Source organism: Rattus norvegicus, chromosome 15, assembly GCF_036323735.1.
Source record: "Rattus norvegicus strain BN/NHsdMcwi chromosome 15, GRCr8, whole genome shotgun sequence".
Lineage (NCBI taxonomy): Eukaryota > Metazoa > Chordata > Mammalia > Rodentia > Muridae > Rattus > Rattus norvegicus.
Genome location: NC_086033.1, coordinates 32,170,330 through 32,192,201, shown reverse-complemented (window position 1 = coordinate 32,192,201; position 21,872 = coordinate 32,170,330). Strand labels below are relative to the sequence as shown.

Here is a 21,872-nt window from a genome sequence, read left to right as displayed (position 1 = left end):
CCTGATCACCAGGATTAAAGGTGTGTGCCCCGTGCCTAGGTTGTTTCGTTTCGTTATTTGCTTTAAGCAGAGGAAAAACGTTGTGGACAAGGTCAGGATTTAATGGGCTGCAATGAAAACTCAGAATGGGAAGATGGTGGCGCTGGGAAGATGGACTGGGCTACTCCATGTCTACTCAAACACTTACTCCCCCAGCAAATGTTTGTGTCAGAGGCCACACTTACAGAGTTGGCTCAGGGCTTGACTTCCCACAGTCTCTGACTGTGGGAACCGACCTTGCTGTTCATTTTCAGGTTCAGACATTGTCCTTCTGTCTTGCTGGGGTGATGAGGGAGAGAGGACATACACCACTCTAGACAAGCTCCCGGGACAGGCATCCAAGACCTTAGCAAGAGCATCTTGTTTGGCAGTGGAGGTTGGCCGTGACGTAGACCGCACACCTAGGCAAGCATAGAGCTGAAACCCTTGTTTGGGGGCAGTAGACACATGTGTGGGCTGGCCTGCTTACAGACCCAGAGGTAAAGGAGAGCGTGCCCCAAATTCAGGCTCTAAGCACCCTCAATTCTATTCCACACATTCTGACTGTCTGGTAGAGCTGCTGTCTGCCTCCTCATGAGACTGGGATCCTATGTCGTCATGCTGTACGTGCCTCGGAGGGTGTTTGTTAGGAGCACGGAGCATTCTGACCCAGGGTCCTCCTGAAGGGGAGTTGGAGTATATGGATATATGGGCCCCTTGGCCTTGCTTCATAGCAGGATCTGGAGCTGGGACAGCATGGGAATGTAGGAAAAGTTGCTGTTTCTGTCACCAGACTAGCTAACAGGGAGGAAGAAGGAAGTACACGAGTGCTAGCCGCTGCTATTTCGCTGTCTTGTGCACACAGGCAGCTTCCTCCTTTTTGCTGATGCTGCTAAAGTCTCAGACAAGAGGGCTCCTCTGAGCTTCTAGAAACCCAGAACTCCACAGTTGAGTGGTCCCTTCCCTAGGAGAGGAGCCAGGCCACAGTATGCAGTTCTTTTACAACAGACCGACCATGGGTTTGACATTTTACACAAAGATGCTGGAGTATCGAGGTCTACACACACACACACTCACACACACACAACACACACACACTCACACACACATACACATACATACACACTCACACAGACACACTCACACACACACAGACACACACACTCACACACACACTCTCATACACATACACTCACACACATACACATACATACACTCACACACACAGACACACACACCCTCACACACATACACATACACACACTCACACACAGACACACTCACACACCCTCACACACACATACACATACACACTCACACACAGACACACTCACACACACTCACACACATATACACACACAGACACACACACAAACACATACACATACATACACACTCACGCACACTCACACACACAGACATACACACATACACACATACACACACTCACACACACACTCACATACACATACACACACACTTACACACAGACACACACACATATAAACACACACTCACACATACACATACACACATACACACCACAGAGTCCAGAAAGGTCTCAGCCCTTCCAGGTGATAAGAAAACCTCTTCTCTAGTCAGCTCCAGAGAAGCAGGCTGCGTACAGTACACTCCATTCCCCCGACCCCCGACATACACACTGCCCAGACAAGTCACTTGATGCCTCCTTTTCCTGCTTTCAAAGATCTAATAAAGTCTGTGTGGCCTGTCCTCTGCCTCCCGAGTGCAGCTGCAAGGAAATTGCCCCCATCTGAACAGAGCCAGTCTTGTCCTCTGAGAATAATAATTTTTCACTGTCCTTGAGGTATGTCTCTAGATATTATTCCAGCACAAAAAAAAATCTTAAACCCAAATTTATTCCTCCTACTTCCGTTAGGGACTAGCAGAGATGGAGAACAGGTCCCAGATGCTTTGAGTCTGTGTACAGAGGTTCTGTTTCCTAGTTTGTTGAATGTCGTTTTGTTTTGGGAGATGGGGGTCTTGCTGTATAGCCCAAGTTAGCTTTGAATTTGCTATGTACCCCTGGCTGACCTCAAACTTGTGTCAGTCCTCCTGCCTCAGCTTCTCTGGTGCTGGAATCAGAAGGTCTGCCTCTCCTCCTAGTACTTTATTAACCCCCCCCCCCCCCTACAGCGTTCTTCAAAAAGTCTCTCAAGGTAGCATGAGTTGAAAAGGGTTTGTGGGTGCCATGCTCTCAACCTGGGGCAGGGGAACTTTTGAAACAAAATTTTTCTTTTGTTTGTTTGTTTGGTTGGTTGGTTTGGTTTGGTTTTTAAGACAGGGTTTCTCTGTGCAGCCCTGGCTATCCTGGAACTCACACTACAGACCAGGCTGGCTTCCAGCTCAGAGATCGGCCTCCTGAGGACAAGGTTTTTCGATGTAGCTCGGGCTGGCCTGAAGTGCAGTGTGTAGAACAGGCAATCCCGGAACTCTCTGTGTTGACCAGGCTGGCCTCATCACCTTGAACTTGTAGCTTCCCCACGTCTTAGGCTGTACATGCTGAGATCACAGGCCTGGATCCTCACATCTGTCAACTCCACCCCCTGCCTTGTGACAGGGTCCACCTTGTAGCCCAAGCCACCCTTGAATTAACTATGTAACCTGGCTTGGAGCTCATCATTCTCCTGCCTCGGGTTCTTGACGGCAGACTTCACTGTGAGTGAGGTGCCACATGGCACTGCTATTATGACAACTTTTATTCCAGCACTCCTTCGTCTCACCTCTGCCCCATCATCCAGCGCACCCCAGCCTCTTAGCAGGTGCCTGGTGAGCCAGCTGGGTCAGTCAGTCTCCGCCCACATTGGAGAGGGAGGCAGGGAGTCCGCCACCTTCTACATGGCTTTGAGGAGAAGCAGCAGCAGCAGCAGCAGCAGGACCTTGACACAGGAAGCTCTGCTTTCCTCGGTCTCCTTTGGCTGGCGACTGACTCATGAGAGGTTTGAAGAAAGGCCACCCTCTGAGCAGCAATCTGTAATGCAGGGTCGAGGAAGGAGATTGCCCAAGGCTAGTGTTTACTGCGGGAGGGAGGAGAAGAGGTCGGCCTGGTTCTGGAGCGGGACCATTTTTGGAAGATCTCTGAAGAGAAATGAAGTTGGGACAAGCCAGATGGGAGTGGAGAGGCAGTAAGAACCTGATGTAACTGGCTTGCCTGCCCAGAGCCTGGAGGGGGTTGGGGAGAGGACAAGGGGAAAGAAGGAACTGCAGATTTGGACCTGCTTGTGCAACCACAGCGCTGTGAGTTATTTTATTATTTAGGTCAAAGCTGATTATTCACAGCTGAGTCAGCAGAATATCCCCGGTCACCAGGCAGGGAAAAAAAAAAAAAGAAAGCATTTTACATTTTAATTTGATGAAAAGCATTTCTCTCTGGTCTCCCGAGCAAGCACATTGAGGGGGAGTAGGCAGGGGATTGAGAAGTGTTAAAACTCAGTTTTGGCACGCCTGCCCTTGTTGTTTGTTTCTTTTGATTATCTCGGAAGCAAGTGGCTGAGTCTCCAGTAGAAGAGTGAAATAAAACGTAAAAAAGAGGCACAGTGAACTGATCTCACCTTTGCCCTCATCCTGCCCCTGCATGGTGGTTCTGGTAAAGGCAGGCTGATTCTCTTATGGTTCCAGTCCTTCTGTGGAGGTAGGAGCGAGGCACGCAGGTGTAGGTGTGGGCTGCTTCCTCTCTGACTTGCCCTTTTGTCATGGGGTCCCATCTTCTCTCTATTACATGACCTTCTAGAGTTAAAGAACAAATTAGAGCCCAGAAACAAAAGCCAAGAGAGCAGATCAGAAGTTTCAAACCGACCATCCTTATATAACTGTGGTTCTCAGCCTTCCTAACACTGTGACACTTTAATACAGTTCTTTTTGTCCTGGTGACCCTCAGCCATAAAATGATTTTCATTGCTCTTTCATAACTGTAATGTTGCTACTGTTATTAATCTTAATGCAAATATCTGTATTTTCCCATGCTCTTAGGTGACCCCCAGGGAAAAGGCCATTTGACCCTCCAAGGGGATTGCCACCCACAGGTTGAGAACCACTGCTGTAACGTCAGTCGAGGGAGACACGGGATTAAGAGAATCATTGATTAGCTTCACCTCAAATCATTTTGTTAGTTCTTTGTATTAGGATTAGGGGAGAGGGAATTTGTCATACTGATTGACTGTGACATCTGTGGAAATTATGGCCATTATCTCTCTAATCCCGGGCCTTAGAGGGTCAGGTGAAGTTTACTGATGGCTTGGTAGCACGGATGACTTCATCTTGAGGTTCAGCCTGGTGTGTTGAGGCCCCAGCTTGGGGGTTTAGTGCAAACATGACCTCCTGTAACGTTCAGTTAACAGCTATTATAAACAGATTGACTGTAATGACATGGTGGGTGCCCTTTCACAGTCTCCCATCTGTGTCTTGGCCAGAGGTTGGAGGTGTACTGGGGATAAGCCTAAGGTCTTAATCACATGTTGGGCAAGCTTTCTACCTCCAAGGCACACCCTAACCCTCCTCTAAGAATCATGTTTCCCAACTGTTTGGCTTCTGCCTCTCTTTCTCTTGGAGATCGGTGTGCATTTAAGATAATTCCTGGTTCCATTCATTTCTTTGGGGACTAAAGTCACTGCCCACATTTTAATGACAGTGTTGTCACATAGACTTCTGGTAGATCTTACCCTAAAGAAATTCCTTCTTCCTCATCCTGTGGAGAAAGGAGCACATAGCACCCTGTGTGCATAGCAGAAGGGAAATGCGTCTTATCCTGGACTCCATCTCTCCTCCGAGATTTCTGAGATTGCTGTTCCAACGCTGCACAATTCTCTCCATTCCTTGAGCTATCTGGAAGGGAAAGAACTTCAGGCATTTCTTCTAACCTTCTCAATCCCTGTGCAGAGGCCCAGACCGCCTGGAGCAGGACGCTGCCCTGTTTTGCAAGTCTCCATGACACAAGAGGATTCAGCATCCAAATCCCTTGAGCTCAGTCCATCTTCTCTTGAGCCTTCATAGTCTCTAGACTCAAACTTCTCATCTGAAAACATTAAGCATTGCCCAGACACCTGGGTGGCACTTCCTTCTTGTCTTTCTCTTGTCCCAGAAGAGTTCTCAGGACAGTGGGCAACAGCAGAACTTGAAGGATAGCCTTATACTAGGCAAGGAAGAGCATACATATACACACATATGCACACACACACACACACACACACACACACACACATATACATACACATATACATATGAATGAATGGGGAATACTCAAGGCATTTGAGCAGTAACACATGATTCGTTGAGGAATAATATGTACTAATGTTGACACTGGATGAATGATGAGTGAAGCTTGAAACATGAAGAGAAACAGGCTTAGCATTTGTCCAGGCTACAAAGGAGGTGGTGGCCTAAACTCAAAGAGTCTCACAAAGTCTCTGTGCCATGAGAAGCAGGAAGTTTTTGCAGTGGAAGCAACTAGCATATTGGACCTTTTTACCATGGTGGCGATGGGCAGTTATTCCAACTGCATTCCCTCTCTCCCCACCTTCCAATCCTCCCAGACTCCTGATGTGTGCTGAGCAGGTTTCTGCTTAGAAGTCTTCCTTGGGATGACCATCCCAAGATTCTACTAAAATGCCTGCTGTAAAACAATGGAACCAAGGGAGGGGTGTGGCTCAGTGGTAGAACACTTGCCTAGAGGGCACAAAGGCCCTTGGTTTTGATCCCCAGCACCAGGTCAAAGAGAAGAAGGAAAGAAAACATTAGTAACTCAGATAAGTCTGACGCCTCTTGGGAAGTACTATTGAGAGGAGCATTACAACACTGTCCAACAGTTCTTAAGTAACACAACATACCAGATAAACTGTTCTCAATAGATAGGATATTGAAACAGACCAGAGAGAGAGAGAGAGAGAGAGAGAGAGAGAGAGAGAGAGAGAGAGAGAAAGAGAGAGAGAGAGAACACTTCATTCTGCCAAGCATTGTAATATACACATGCAATCCCAGCATTCAGAGGCTAAGACAGGAGAAGTACCACAAGTTTGAGGCCAGCCTGGACTACATAGTAAGCTCCAGGCTAACCCTAGGCTCTAGACTCTAAAACAACACTTGAAAATAACCAGGCAATGTTCAGCATAAGTCAGAAAACCATGTTGGCTGGGGCAGGAAAATGTTCTCGTGGTCCTTCTGATAGGACCATGACATAGGACTATAGGTAGTTTAATGCAGTCACAGTATAGAATAAGCAGTAAGAAATCTAACAGGAGACCAGGCCTGGTAGTGCACCCCTCTAATCCTAGCACTCAAGAGGCAGAGAGGCAGGAAATCTTTGAGTTCAACACCAGCCTGGTCTACATAGCAATTTCTGGGATATCCAGGGCTACACAGAGAGACTCTGCCTAAAAAAAGAAAACAAAGAAATATGATAGAAGTGTGGATCCAGTTATGAAGGGATCAACTCTGCCCCCAAGGTAGTGGGAAGGCACCGGAAGGGTTTCAAAGCAGAGGAATGGCATTATCAGAATTGCATTTAGAGGAATCTCAAATGGGTGGGCCTTGGGAAAAAGGCCAGGGGAGAGGAAACTGATTCCATTGTAGTCACAGGCATCTCCATTAGAAATGTCTACGAGGGGTTGGGGATTTAGCTCAGTGGTAGAGCGCTTGCCTAGCAAGCACAAGGCCCTGGGTTTGGTCCCCAGCTCCGAAAAAAAGAAAAAAAAAAAAAAAAAGAAATGTCTACGAGGTGACTCAGTGGCATCACTGAGGAGAGAAGAGTTAATGTATTTGGTGTTTAGGAAAGAAATCACCAGGACTGCTGAGTATGGTGGCACAAGCCTTTGATATCAGCACTCAGGAGGCAGGGGCAGGCTGACCTTTGTGAGTTCAAGGTTCACCAAGTCTACATCGATAGTTCCGGGCCAGGCAGGACTACATAATGAGACCCTGTCTCAAAAAATGCAAAGAGAATTGCCAGGACTGGGTAGAAGGCAAAGAAGGCACATTTTTATTTCAATGGGGATATATGTAAACTCATCAAGGATGATACTAGATCTTGTTTTAATGTTTTCACACTGCTCTCAGTAGTTGGATACTGTCCCTTGTCACCCTTCCACTCTCAAGAGCCATTCCTAGGACTTGGAGAAGATATCCCCTGGGCCTTTGGACTTTACAACTCCAGGGACAGAATAAATGCTTAGTACCACTTCCCTTTCAGACCGGGCCTCGGGGTGTTGCTTTTTCTTGTTGCCCTGGAATTGAGGGCATCTCGGTCACATTGGTCATATGCGTCTTTCAGGGACTCAGTCTTGATCTCCAATAGAAAGAACAACTCCTGGCCCAGGGCCTGATATTTGAAATATCATAGTAAATAATTACATATATCACAGAGAACATGGGGGCCATGTTCCCTAGAGACTTCTTGGTGCTAAATACGTGGAGCCACTGGTTTGGGTCCAGCCAGGCTGTGGCCCTCCACTGGTCTCCTGAGAAGTCTTTCTAGTTTCACTGGGCTTGGGTTCCACCTCTGTTAGCATCTTTTGTAACCTCCAGCTTTCTTATCTCTCCCGGACTGGAGTTTGCTCCCATCCTGAAAGCTGTGTGTGGAGTGAAGGGTTTGTGTCCAGGGCTGTTTCTACCATGTTGGGGGAGGCTTGAGGGTTCCTGAAACGAGTCTTCTGGGAGTTCAGCTTCCAACAGGAAGATCCCCCTTACTCGCTTATGCCGACCTAGAAGCTTGGGCCCTCTTCTACCTTTCTGTTACCTCTCTCAAGGAGCACTCTGTTTTTCCCAGGGGAACCCATAGGTGTAGTTACAAAATCATCTGCTGGTCTGCTGAACTCTGAAGGATTAACGTTATATGCCACATTTACATCACATGCCAGAGAGCATGAACTCAGAGGGCTTACAGGATTATGAGGGTGAGGCCTACTGGTTCTGAATGAAAGGAAGTACAAGTTAAGTTCCTTTGACAAGTCTGAGTACTAGCTGCCCTCACGGTTGGGTTATAACTGAACCATGTGGGGAACTTACAGCCAGTTTATATATAAATCTTGGTGAACACCGAGTCCATGAACCTCTAATCTGAGAACCTAACAGCCCTCCTAGGACCCACACCCGCTTCCCTGAGACTGAATGATACAGTCAAACTCTGCTGGGCAGACCTAACAGAAGCAGCCATTAACCTTGCTCTGGGTCTGGACCTTCAGCTCTGAGATCCAGGGACTGAGACAATAAGAAACTTCAGACACAGTTGGAAAGGTATGGACTAGGGTTAAAATGAGGCTCCCTGGGTTGAGGATTTAGCTCAGTGGTAAGCAAGCGCAAGGTCCTGGGTTCGGTCCCCAGCTCCAGAAAAAAAAAAAAAATGAGGCTCCCTGCATGGAATTCCTGTTCTCCCAGCATCTTGGTTTTTATCTCTCAACCCAGCTCAGAGCCGTACTGTAGAAAGAATACTCAGCTCTTGGAAAACGCTGAGCTAGGTGTTCAGACTTCTTGGCTAAACTAAGTACTGAGTGGTGATTCAGCAGGAACTGCAGGTCCAGCATCTGGCCCTGGAGAGAAAAGGATATGAAGGAAGGGGAAGGGAGGAGGAGGTGGCCCAGCAGGAGCTCAAAGCGTCCAGGAGTAGCTGTGCCGGGCATGACCTCCAGAAACACTGGCTGGCCAGCTAACTGCTTGTCCTTGGAGCAGAGAGGAAACGCTCAAAGAACCTCTCTTCCTACAAAAGGGAGTTCTGAAGTTTCTAAATTATCATCAAGATGAAAAGGACTGAGGAAGGAACATATACTCCGCTATGGTGGGCAAGATCTATTTCAAAACCAAACCACTACTGTACACATCACAGCAGCTCTCAGGATCAAAGCGTCGTTTATGAAGAAAGGCCGGCTTTGATGGTTGGTTGCCGTCTCTCCGGTTTGATGCTTTGTTTTCCGGAGTCGGGTTATTTACATCTATAACTTCCCGCCGTCACGTTGTGTCACATGTTCAACAATGCCAACGTTTGTTGTAGGTAGGCAGGGTGCCTGAAGACTTTATGATGTGACTCCTCACCCACCCCCCCACCCCCCGTGTGAGAACTGTCTGGGCGATGGCGCATACTTGTGTTCCCAGCACTGGGGAGGCAGATGCAGGGGGACGAGGAGTTCCCAGCCAAACTTAACCACACAGTGAGTTCGAGGCCTGCTTCAGCTCCATAAGATCCTACCTTAAAAAAACAACCAAATAAACAAACAAACTGTTTCACCAGAGACGATTCTGGGGTAGTTCTTAGAAGCTAATTCTGCTTCCCAATTCTTTTTTTTTTTTTTCCGGAGCTGGGGACCGAACCCAGGGCCTTGCGCTTGCTAGGCAAGTGCTCTACCACTGAGCTAAATCCCCAACCCCCTGCTTCCCACTTCTACCCTACCTCTTTGAGGAGGAACAGATGCTGACTCCTACAGCTTTCAGGGCAGAACCGGACCTTATCTCAGCCTCAGGTTGTGTGCCTTAGAACTCAAAGCACTATTTTCTTTGCCTATCAGTGCTATTGGCAGATAGCAGCAGGTACCTCCTAGATCTGGAAAGGGATGAGGTTAGACATGCCAGTGTTTCCGTGAATAGAAACACGTGCCCAGTTCCTCCTCTGAGTAGTAGAGGAGGCCAAGGAACCCTGTCCAGCCTATCAGAGTGCAGAGAGTGGCCACACCCTCTCCGGTCACTGGGCCAGTGCCCCAGCAGCCTTACAGGCACCCTGCGGGGCTGTGCACGCTGGCATCACCTTGGCCTTCTGCTGTGGCTCCAGAGCCACAGAAACAGAGGATGTTGGCCAGAGTATAGCAGAGAAGTGCGTGAGTGCCCTAGCCTGCGGTGAGACTGTGACCCCGAATTTTCTGGCACACCACTCGCCCTGGCCAGGTGGAAGCTATAACTGGTTCGGAGGACTGGGTGCTCCATCCCGGAGAGGTGCTTGTTTTGAAGTTCTGGAGTAGAACGGGGTGTTCTGGTTTCTACATAGTGGTGCCACGGCTTCCCCATTTCAGCAGCTGTCTGCTTATTTCTTTGCGCCTTTCTTTTCTCTGTCCTGCCCCACCCCAGCTCCTTTTCTCTTTGTGTTTCTCCCCCATGCCTCCTACACTGTTGTTCACGTTCTTTTCTTCTTCTCCATCTGTCTTTTTGACTCTGGTACATCCACACATCTTCCACCACAACCTTTCCCTTCCCTCCTTCCTTCCCTCCCTCCCTCCCTTCCCTCCCTCAGTCCCTCCTTCCCTTCCCTTCCTTCCTTCCTTCCTTCCTTCCTTCCTTCCTTCCTTTAAGACAAGGTTTCTTTATATAACTTTAGCTACCCCGGAACTCAGTGGATAAATCAGCCTGACCTCAGGTTTGCCTCCATCCTCCTAAGCTAGGATTGCCAGTGTGTGTCACCCTACCTAGCCACCCCCTGCCCTGCTTCCTATGCCACTTTCCCTTCCCTATGAAGACGAGGAGAAGCCTACTGGCAATATTAAACTGAGATAAGCTCTTCCAAGATGCCTCCAGACCAGTCCTGACCAAGAAAGTCAAATGGAACCAGGAAGGATGGTGCATAGCTGTAACAATGGAACTCCTGAGATTGGAGTGAGTTTGAAGGCAATAGACTACATTATAGTAAGACCCTACTTAAAAAATAAAATCACGGAGGGTTAGGAAGATGTCTCACCGAGTAAAGTGCTGGCTGCATAAATGTGAAGACCTGAGTTCCCGTCACCACAGCATTCATTTAAAAAGCCAGAGGTAAACAGCACATACCTGTAATCCCAGCACTGGAGGCAAAGACAGGAGCATCCGGGGTCTTGCTGGCTGGCCAGTCCAGCCAATTGGTAAGTTCAGTGGAATTCTATATGACAAAGTGGGTGGGTAGCAATAAAGACAGCTACCTGATGCTGGCCCCCAGCCTTCATGGGCGTGCATGTTTCTTACACATGTGTACATATGCATGGTCTCACATATCTGTGCAGAGAGAGAGAGAGAGAAAGAGAGAGAGAGAGAGCAGCTGTGGTGGGGCACACCTGTAATCTCTGCACTTGGGAGGTGCAGACAGAAGGATGAGCAGTTCAGAGCCAGCCTGGGCTCCATGGAGCCAGGCCAGTGTCTTTGGGTGTCTTTAGTTCCAAGTGGTGCTACAGCACATCATGGGTACCTTCAGCAGGAGCTGAGGAGGTGAGTGACCAGGAAGGAGTGGCTAATATATGATGTAATGCCAAAGCCGGCCTTTGGCCTGGAATTGTGAGGGAGGAGGGGGAGGCATCCCATCATGCTTTTGCCACTAAAGTAACTGGGACCTTATTTACATCTAATAAATGAGGTTCTTGATCTCTTAGGGCCGTTCTCAGGAGGCTAGGACTATGCATCTGAGAAGTAGGGCACAGGCCTACATATCTACCTCTGGAGTAAAGCGCTGGCTATAAATCTGGCTCATTTATCTTAAAACAGCAACCTGGCCCCCTCTCCAAATAGCCTTATTCCCCTTTACACCTGTCAGGCCAGAATGGAGAGGAAATCTCAGGACTTCCTGAGAACGATATGGAATGAGCCCTTCCTCAACAAGCAGCCAGAATCCCATGTGCGGAGGCATGCGCCCTTGAAAAAATCATTTCCTAGTACAGTGTGGGGAGGGCCTGTGTTTCATGAGCTTGCACTTCGTGAGCTTTCTTCTGGGAAGGAAGAGAGGCCACCCTAGACACACCCCGATCTCCTCAGTATTGCAGCATTCGCATGCCCTTTGTTCCCTCAGGCAGAAAACAGGTACTCCCCAGAGCAGCACAGTGGCACCCGAGAAAAACTCCCAAATATTTTCTGTGCAGATTTCTCCGTCCTCCATTCAGTGGGCTTTAGTACCAATGGTGAGCCCCCATTTTCGAAGGAAACCATCAGTGATCACTAAGAAAAGAAGAAAAAAAAAAAAAACTTCATGTACAACGGTGCTCCAGGATCTCAGTGGCTACTGCCGAGCCGGGTCGTTAATGGCTGTGGATCAACTCATGGCTTGGCTACTGGCCCTGAGGAGGTCAGCTTTCCATGGAGGCATTCCCTCCTAGCAGCTGGAAAGCACCTGGCTTGTAAGCACTAGTCATTTGTTTTATTGTTTTTCCATTTCTGGAGGCTGAGGCACAGTTGACTCTCTTGGCTTCTGGCCCAGTCAAGTCCAGTAGCCCCACACGGTTCCTGCCCCATCCCAAGGCCTCTGATCCCACATCTCTAGACAGCTTGGGTTCCAGAATCCCAGGGTTGGTGATTCGTAGAGGACTATCATGGAAAAGATGAAACCAGTTGGAAATTGAGATCCAACGGGAATAAAGGGAGAAGAGTTGGGAATACAGGAAGAAGTATCCGTGGTCCGTCAATAAGGCAACAGTGCGTAGTATGACCTGGTGTGTGGTGGGACCTCTTTAAAAAGAAGAGCATATGTGTGTGTGCATTCATTCACTGATCCATATTACTGACCTGATAGAATAGAATCTCTTTAAGACTCATCACACGGGGCTGGAGAGGTGGCGCCTGGGTTAGATTGCTAGTAAGGCAGCCCTCAGTTTCTTGTACCGTCTCCTTTCCCAGTTGCACAGATTGGCTTCCGATTGCTGGCCAGCGTGATCCCAAGAAAGATCATGCCCCAGCAGCCTTCATTTTCAGTGGAGATTGAACCCAGGATTTTACATATGGGAGGCAGGTGCTCTGCCATGAACTACACAGTTGCAACTTTCTTTAATTTTTGAGGTAGGGTTTTCCTCGGTTGCCCAAGCTGACCTTGAACCCATCCTCACAGCACACACAGGTTTTGAACTTGCATCCTCCTGCCTCCCCGTCTCCTAAGAAGCTGGGATTCCAGACCTGTCCCACCGAGTCTGCCTCACGTTCTCTTTTTGAGTTTATGTTTATAAACTCAGGAATGTTTATAAACATTTTTTAATTAACCACCTAAAGTTTTAGACAGCAACACGCAGATTACAAGATATCTTCATAGGATGCAATGGCCTGTTTCTAGACACAGGGAGGAAGGGGCAGAGAAGTTGACTGACATGCCCGGGCGTCCTGCTAGCCGTGACTAAGGGAGGGATACCGTGACTGAGTACTTCAAGTTTCAAAGTCCTATCAGAGTTAAACCTGCCAAGTCCCTCTGAGGAAACATTCCTATCAGCTTTCCTCCAAGTTACTAATACCCAGCCCTTAATACTACATCACTCCATATAGCAGCCATTTTGAGTTCTGCTCACTAGTCGTCCCCTCAACTGACATCCAAAACTCACCTCTTTTTCCTCTGGCCAGGGGTAAGAATAACAGACTTAGCCCTGACTCTGTGTTCCGAGGACTCCTGAATCCATATTTAAAGCATTCTAAGTGAAGATTTATTTAAACTACTGACCATTGGTGTTTTATTTCAAATGGTCTCAAGAGATGAATTTTAAATTGCCTCTTCTATCTGTAGTTTATAATCTACAAATGACTCCATGCACCACCATGATCCTTGTCTTCCCTTAACCTCATGTTTCGTTCTACCTACTGGATTTAGCCAAGAGAAGTCACAGAATGGGTTCCATCAAAGTATGTCTAGTGTCTATGACAGCACAGTAGTATGCTGTATGACCTCTTGCCAGTTCTGACTTGAGGAATGACTTGAGGAACTCAGCCACAGGCTCTTGAGATCATCTCTTGGGCCTTTGTTTGCTGTTTTCCTCAGAACCCCAGTCCCAGCCCCAGCCCCAGCCCCAGCCCCAGCCCCAGCCCCAGCCCTTTGGCTTTCACTCTTAACTCCTCTCATGACCCTTGATTGTAGCTTCGGGTTAATAAAATAAGGAGACCAATAGAACAACGGGAGTGAGCCAGGTATGGAGGTGCACATGGGTAACCCCAGCACTCGGGAGATGGAGGCAAGGGGAGTCAGGAGTTCAAATTCACCCTCAACTACATAGTGAGTTGGAGGCCAGCCAAGGATATATGAAACCCTTTCTCCGAAACAGACAAGCAAGGGGACAAAGAACAAAGGAATCATGGCTGTGGTCATCCTAGCATCTAGCACCCTCTTGTCTTGACAGAAGTTGGACCTGTGGTTTTTGTTTTTTTTTTTAATTTGGTTTTGTTGTTTTGTTTTGGGGGCAAGGTTGTTCATGTGGACTTGAAGCTGATTGGAATACAGAGAGAATTTTGAGGAGTTCCTGGGATTAAATCAGTGGTTCTCAACCTGTGGGTCATAACCTCTTTAGGGGTCAAATGCCTCTTTCGCAGGGGTCGCCTAAGACCATCAGAAAACACAGATATTTACATCACAACTCATAATAGTAGCACAAGTACAGTTATGAAGTAGCCACAGAAATAATTTTTTTGGAGGGGAAGGCTTACCACAACAGGAGGAGCTGGATTAAAGGATCATAACATTAGGAAGGTTGTGACCCTGACTTAGATGCAGAAGGAACGTTGTCTCCTTTGCATTGGTTTTCTCTTAAGAAGAGGGAAGCTTCTGTTGTCCCCAGAGGGACAGTTACCCAGGGAGGAAGAAGAGGGGGTGATGCTTTAGTTGTGGGGTCCCACCTGGGTTGGGCAACCAGAAGTGTTGAAATGTCATCTTGCAGTGTGGAAGTGTGCCACCTACACTGGCACACTGGTGACCTCACCTTCACTAGCAAACTTCCAGAGGGCCGTGCTCCTCCTGCTGGAGCCGGAGTCTGGGTATGTCACCCCGCTGCTCTTTTTAGTGTTGACGTTTGGTGCTGATGATTGCCCTGGGCGTGTGAAGTGTGATCAGTGCCTACGCCAGCCACCGTTGAGCCCCACCCCAGCTCCACCCGGTCACTCTTTAAAGGCTTTTTCTCTTTGAAGACAGGTCCTGCTTTCTGCTCTTTCTGCACAGCGTCTGTCTCTGTATTCCATTTTTACTGCTGCTGTGTCAAATTACCACGATCTTAGTCGCTTCTAACTCACAACTTGTCCTCTTAGAGGTCAGAGGTCCTAAACTCAAGTGTCAGCAAGGCTGTGTGCCTCCAGAGACTGCACAGAGGGTTGTTTATTTGCTTTTTCTGGTTTCTAGGGTCCTCCTGCATTTCTTGGCTCAAGGAACCTCTGTCTTCAGAGTCAGCAACAACATCTTCAACGCTCTTTCCTTCCCTTTTTCCATCCTTTCCTCCCTCTCTCCTTATTCCCATCCCTCTCCCATTTCCACCCTCCTCTTTCGTGGCTCTTGTCTCCTTCTCCTTAGGATTCTTATGATCACATCTCCATATCCTTAGCTGAACCACATTGACAAAGTTCCTTTTCAACATTGCAAAGCCTAAGGCTCAGAATGTTGGCATCTTTTGCATGGTCATTATTCTGACTTTTGAAGAGCCTGGTGATGCCTCTTCAGTGCAAAGGAAGTGCAGGGGAGACCTCTACCTTCACGTATGGGTCAAAGTTTGAGGTGAGACTGAGCACATGTTCTCTTTGGGGAACAAGAATTTCCAAGCCCCCTGCATAATGGGCATGCAGATTGCCAGGTGGAGTCAAGAACACTGAATCTTTCCACACCTAGACATTGAAAACCCCTAACATCTATGTATGTGCGAGTGCATGCATGTGCGTGTACGTGTTTTTATCAGGGAAGGGGACATATGCAAGGTTACATATGAAGGAGCTCCGGGGATAACTTCGAGCAATTGATTCCCGCTTCTACTATGTGGGTCCTAGGGATGGAAGCCAGGTCATCAAGTCTGCAAGCACCTTTATCCCCCAAGCCATCTTGCTGGCCATGGTTGCTTTCTAGTTTGGGTTTATTTTTCTTACCAGCACTGGGAATTGAACCTAGGACCTCATGAATGCTAGTCAAGCACTCTTCTGCTGAGCTGTATCTCCTCTCTCACACACACTATTCTCTCTCACACTCTCCTTCTCTCAAACAGGACCTTGATAAGTGGCCTAATCTGGCCACTCAAGACTCCCCAACTCAGCAGATCTTCTTGGTGGTCTTTTCTTTTCTTCTCTTTTTTTAAAGATTTATGGGGTTGGGGATTTAGCTCAGTGGTAGAGCGCTTGCCTAGGAAGCGCAAGGCCCTGGGTTCGGTCCCCAGCTCCGAAAAAAAGAACCAAAAAAAAAAAAAAAAGATTTATTTATTTCATGTATGTGCGTACACTGTCAATGTCTTCAGACACACCAGAAGAGGGCATCAGACCTCACTTCAGATGGTTGTGAGCCACCATGTGGTTGCTGGGATTTGAACTCAGGACCTCAGGAAGAGCAGTCAGTGCTCTAACCACTGAGCCATCTCTCCAGCCCCTTTGTGGTCTTTTCATATTTTTCTTTTTCTAATTCTTAACTGAGGAAACAAAACAAAAAAGAGGAAAGAAATAAAGGAAGAAAGGGAGAGAGAGAGAGAGAGAGAGAGAGAGAGAGAGAGAGAGAGAGAGATGCCCAAGAGAATCAGATAAGTCTGGAATTCCACAGAGCTCTAAAAACCAGTGACCACTAGGGATAGATTACTATGGAAAAGAACTAGAGTTTTCCATGACTTTTTCTAGCTAGACCAAAGCTATAAAACTTACATTACATCTCTTCCACAAGATTCCCGGGGCTGGGCTGGCCCAGCATGGACTGACACCCATGCTACTTCTGCTTTCAACACATCATTTTGTGTTCACCATTTTTGTTTGTTTGGGGTTTGGAGAAGGAGTATTGAAGGGGGAGTTAAAACAAGGTCTCTGTAGCTCAGGCTAGCCTGGAATTCATTAAGCAGCCAAGGGTGACCTCGAAGTCATGTCTGCCCCCTAGCTTCAGCCTCCTGAGTGCTCAAATTACAGGAACATACCACTATGCCTAGCTTCCAGTTGTCTCTCAACTCACTCTTATACCAGAGGGCCTGGCCCCAGTAGAGCCTGTGTAGATGGGTGATGGGTAAATAGAAACCTTAATGTTTCAAGCTATAGTGCCAGCGGTCCCTTATTCATGTGGCCTTCCTAAGTCACTAGACTGCAGGTATGCAGAAGTCAGGGTCTAGCTGTGCAGAGAGACAGAGAGAGAACATAGTCATTGGCCACAGAAAGGGGTGCTGGGTGTTGGATGGGCAGCAGCAGGCTTCCTGCACACAGAAGGCCTTGGCAAACACCTAGCAAGTATTGCCTTCACTCTCTGACCTTTCCTCTCTGCTTGGAGGCTCAGGTTTCAGCCGCTGTGTTGGAAGCTGTTCTGCTATACTAGGAGACTCAAAGTACCCTCTCTCCTCCCAGTCACCTGCTGTGAAGGCCCAGCCGAAGGGTGAAGGGTAACACTTGGGCCTATAGCACTGTTCTGCTGAGACCGGGGGCACAGGCCATCTGCTCAGCCCTTGCTCCCTCTCACCATTTGTCTCACTCCTGAAAGATCCCTCTGACAATGAAAGGCTAAATATTAGTCAAGGTCTGAGATCTCCTGACGTTTGGAGGTAAAGGAACGCCTATCCTTTGGTCACCTCAGTCACCCTGAGTTTTGTAAAGAGGATTTGATGTTTTCTAGTCCAGCACACAGGGAAAGAGCCAGGTTCTCCCCTCTTGTGGGTTTGTCCCGCTCTGCCTTTGTTTTCCTCAAGTACTTTCTTGTCATCTCTCTACCCTGGCCTCACCTCCCCTCGGTGGAGATGGTTTTGTTTGTGAGGGTAGGGTTGGGGGTGGGGGGTCAAGACCCAAGCCCTTGCTTCCCAATCCTTACTCATCCCTGAGTCACGTGGGTTTGCCATGTGGGTTCTGTTTTCAGGTCTTTTTATAATCCAGTCTCCTTCACCCTTTAGTCATCGCTGATGATTCCGCCTGGGTTTCTGGGTATAGGACACCTGGCCCTGTACCCAGCGTGTTTCAGGGCCCTGGGGAGAAGACAAGGTCACGGCCAAGTTGTTTAGTGACTTGGGCTGGGTTATCACCAGGCATGTGATCCTGAAGTCCTTACTGAGTTGAGTAAGATAACCAAATGTGTGTTTATCAAGATCTCTGTCCATCTGGAACATTCTAGTATTTACAAAATGTTCTCCCTGCTCAGGCACTTTCAAAATCCTTCGTCCAGCAACATGTTTTGATTCTTCTGCTGTGATACTGGGTTGACTAATCACTCTTGCGTGGGGAATCAGGAGTCTCTACTCTCAGAAGCCAAACTTCCCATTACACTTTCCACTCTGTGAAAACAGCTAGGGATTGTCTCCACAGTTAGTGAAATTCTAAGGGAACAGTGGAGAGTGGCGTCCACTGTGGAATGTAGACGGAAACTGCAGAACTAATGGATTACAGCATTTTCTTCCCTTATTAAATATTTGTTGTGCTTCTGCTGTTTGTGGGCACCAATGAGATGCATGGGAGCTAAAGGCATGAAAAAGATAGAAGGAGGAGGAGGAAGAGGAGGAGGAGGAGGAGGAGGAGGAGGAGGAGGAGGAGGAAGAGGAAGAGGAAGAGGAAGAGGAGGAGGAGGAAGAGGAGGAAGAGGAGGAAGAGGAGGAAGAGGAAAACGGAAAACAGGGGTTGGGGATTTAGCTTAGTGGTAGAGCGCTTGCTAGCAAGTGTGAGGCCCTGAGAGTTTGGTCCTCAGCTCCGGGAAAAAAAGAAGAGGAAAACGTTAATATAAATATATAAGTATGGGGGCTGGGGATTTAGCTCAGTGGTAGAGCGCTTACCTAGGAAGCGCAAGGCCCTGGGTTCGGTCCCCAGCTCCGAAAAAAAGAACCAAAAAAAAAAAAATATATATATATATAAGTATGTATGTATGTATGTATGTATGTATGTGTGTGTGTGTATGTATGTATGTATGTATGTATGTATGTATGTATGTGTGTGTGTATGTATTTAAAGACTGAATTTTAATGAGCAGCCCTGGCTAACCCAGTACTTGATATATACTCTAGGATAGCCTTGAACTCAGACCAGTCCACCTGCCTCAGGTAACTTGAATATGAACACGTATCACAATGAGATGTAAGCAAAATGGCCTGAGACTGTTCCACCTAGGAAGGACAAACTTTGTACCTGGTCTATAAAATGTGACCGATATCGCTTCCCTTGAAGGCAAGTTGCTGGGAACCCATAAAATGACAAAGCTTTGTGGGACAGGGGGGTCTGGAAAGGTGGGAAGAGTTTGCCAGTGCAAAGCAAAGCAGGGAAGAGATCACACATAGCTGGTAACGCAGGACCTTCCTGCCCCAGTGACGTGGCCTCAGGGTCCAGTGAGATTGGGAAACAGGAGTCCATTTAAGGATAAGGTGGTGGGGGGTTGGGGATTTAGCTCAGTGGTAGAGCGCTTGCCTAGCAAGCGCAAGACCCTGGGTTCGGTCCCCAGCTCCGAAAAAAAGAAAAGAAAAGAAAAGAAAAAAAAAAAAAGGATAAGGTGGTGCTGTACCTTAGCCATTCAAGTGGAGTCAGAGCCCATGGGAGGCAGAAAAAGCAGAGGTAGTCGGTGCTTTTACACTGTGTGTACCTTTTGAGCACTAGAGAGTATCCCGATCACTATTTCAGGAAAAGGGCAACCAGGCAAAATGTTACCCCCTTGTTCTCAAGTACTTCGTAAGATTCCTGCTTTTAAGATTCCTGCTTGGCCAGTCGTGGTTGTGCACACCTTTAATCCCAGCCCTCTGGAGGCAGAGGCAGGCAGGTATCTATAAATTCAAGGCCAGCCTGGTCTACATAATGCGTTTTAGTCTAAAAACAAGAACAAACAAAAATTAAATAAATGCAAAGAAAGAAAGAAAGAGGAAAAGAAAAGAAGCTTTTGCAAGCCGTAGCTCCCGAGAGTTGTCTAGACCGTACGGCTGTGAAGTAGCCAGGCAGGTCCCACGTTGTTAAAAGTGCTGTGACTCCTAGGTAAGGGAGCAGAGCTGGGGGTACCCCCCACCCGGTACCACCGGAGAACATAGACAAGTAGCTGGGGAAAAGTCAGGCACCTGAGAACTTGCTGTCGTTTGTCACTGAAAAACACACAACATTTCCTTCTAAAACTAAATGTGCACTTACTGTTATGAGCAGAGTCCTGTCCCTGGTTATTTACTCACAAGAAATAAAAACTCTACTCGAAGACTTAGAGGTATGCCGAGGTTGCTCAAGACATGGTTCAGCAGGTTCGGCTCTTGCCACACAAACCAGATGACATATGAGTGCAATCCTCAGAACCAGAAGGGGAGAACCAATCCTCAGGGTTGTCCTCTGACCTCTGCACACGGCGCCGTGACATGCGATCACCTCCCACACATAGACTAGTAATGAAATAAAGGGGTTTTTTTGTTTGTTTTCATTTTTTTTTTTTTAAGAACAAACCAGACAGGCTATGCAGACCAGGGAAAACTCAAAAAGATCTTCTCTGCCTCTGCTTCGCAGACGCTGGGATGAAAGGGGTGCGTCACCACACCTGGCTAAAATAAAGTTTAAAAAAAAAAACAGATTAATGCGATACGGGAGCTAAAGAGATGACTCAGCAGTCAAGGGCATTTGCTTCTCTTGCAGAGGACCCAGATTTGGTTGCCGACCACCCCTGGGTAGGTCAAAACCACCCTGAACTCATTCCAGAGGACCTAATGGCTTTATCTGGTCTCCACGGACACCCACACACCATAGCATAGACCCATAGATACACACACACACACACACACACACACACACACACACACACACACACACACACACAAACCTTAATAAAAAGGGTTTAGAGGTAAATGTCTTGTGTTGTTGTTGTTGTTGTTGTTGTTGTTTTGACGAGCTTGCAAGGCTGCCTCTGGCTCACGGCTGCTCTTACTAAGGACGTCGGCTACCTGGGCTTGAAAAACTGTTTGACTTTCCTGAGGCCTCTCTTCCAAGTCTGAGGGACAGAAATGAAGGAGCTCAGGGAAACCATTCCCTAACCCCCTCAAATGATGAAAGCCGTCCCCCACCCCCACCAAACCAGGCCTCCAGATAAGTGTGATCCCCTAGTTCTTCATGAGAAGTCAGGGACGGAAGTGCACTGAATTTCCCTTATCTAAAAATGATGGAGAAACGACACTGAAAAACTTGGGTCTTCTGGAAACTTTGAAGCTATTTCACCCCATGGCACGTGGTTGTTTTTAGGGGGCGTCACCAGAGAAGAGGAAAGATTCATTTCAGAAATATTGCCGTAATGGTTTTTAACCCCTTTAATTGTGATCGCTGGTGCTATTTTGAGGAAAGAGGGCAAGCTTGACACATTTTATACACAGCTCTCAGACTTCTATTTTCATGTTTAACTTTTTCATCGCAGTATGGGGAAACATCTCAACAGTTTGTCTCTCCTGCTTTCTAATTTTCAGTCAGAAAGATGATAGATGCCTAAAGTTTGCCTTTATGATTGGTTAAAATTGTGTGTGTGTGAGTGTGTATGTGTGCGTGTGTATGTGTGTGCATGTGTGTGCATGTGTGAGTGTGTGTGCACATGTGTGTGTGTATGAATATATATACCATTATCCAGCTCTTTGAAAGTTTGGGGGAGTCTTGAAGGGGTTGGTTCATTGATAGAGTTTAGGTTTTTGAGGCACGGTGTCATACAATAGTCTAGGCTAGCCCAGAACTCATTTTGTGACCCAGGCTGGCCTTGAAATCTCAGCAATTCTTCATCATCTCCTGCTGGGATTGCAGGCCTGGCCCCCACACTGGGATTCTCTGTATGTAGCTTTAGATGTATAATAACCCCAGACTGGCAGGCCCTGCATATCCATCAGAATGGGGAAAGAAGGCTTGTGTCTACATAATGGAATGGACACAATAGAACCCAACTGTTAATACATAACAAAGCACATAGATCCTAAAGCATTGTGTTTGGTGGAAGAAGTCAGATCCAAAAGCCTGTAATTCCATTTGTGTGACATTTTGGAAAAGACACAATTATAGGAACAAAAATCAAATTGGCGGTTACCAGTAACAGGGGTAGAGGGCGCATG

General features: G+C 47.5%; 1 protein-coding gene and 1 long non-coding RNA gene across 2 annotated transcripts in view; one reads left to right on the top strand and one right to left on the bottom strand.

Annotated features, from left to right (window-relative positions):
- Positions 1 to 21,872, top strand: part of Slc7a8 (solute carrier family 7 member 8) — a 59,700-nt gene that overhangs the window by 20,514 nt on the left and 17,314 nt on the right. The gene's annotated exons all lie outside the window — the stretch shown is intronic.
- Positions 1,105 to 21,708, bottom strand: LOC134482118 (uncharacterized). Its single transcript, XR_010058137.1, has 2 exons — positions 13,263 to 21,708; positions 1,105 to 11,898 (listed from the first exon to the last, which is right to left on the bottom strand). It is a non-coding gene; the product is annotated as an uncharacterized LOC134482118 (long non-coding RNA).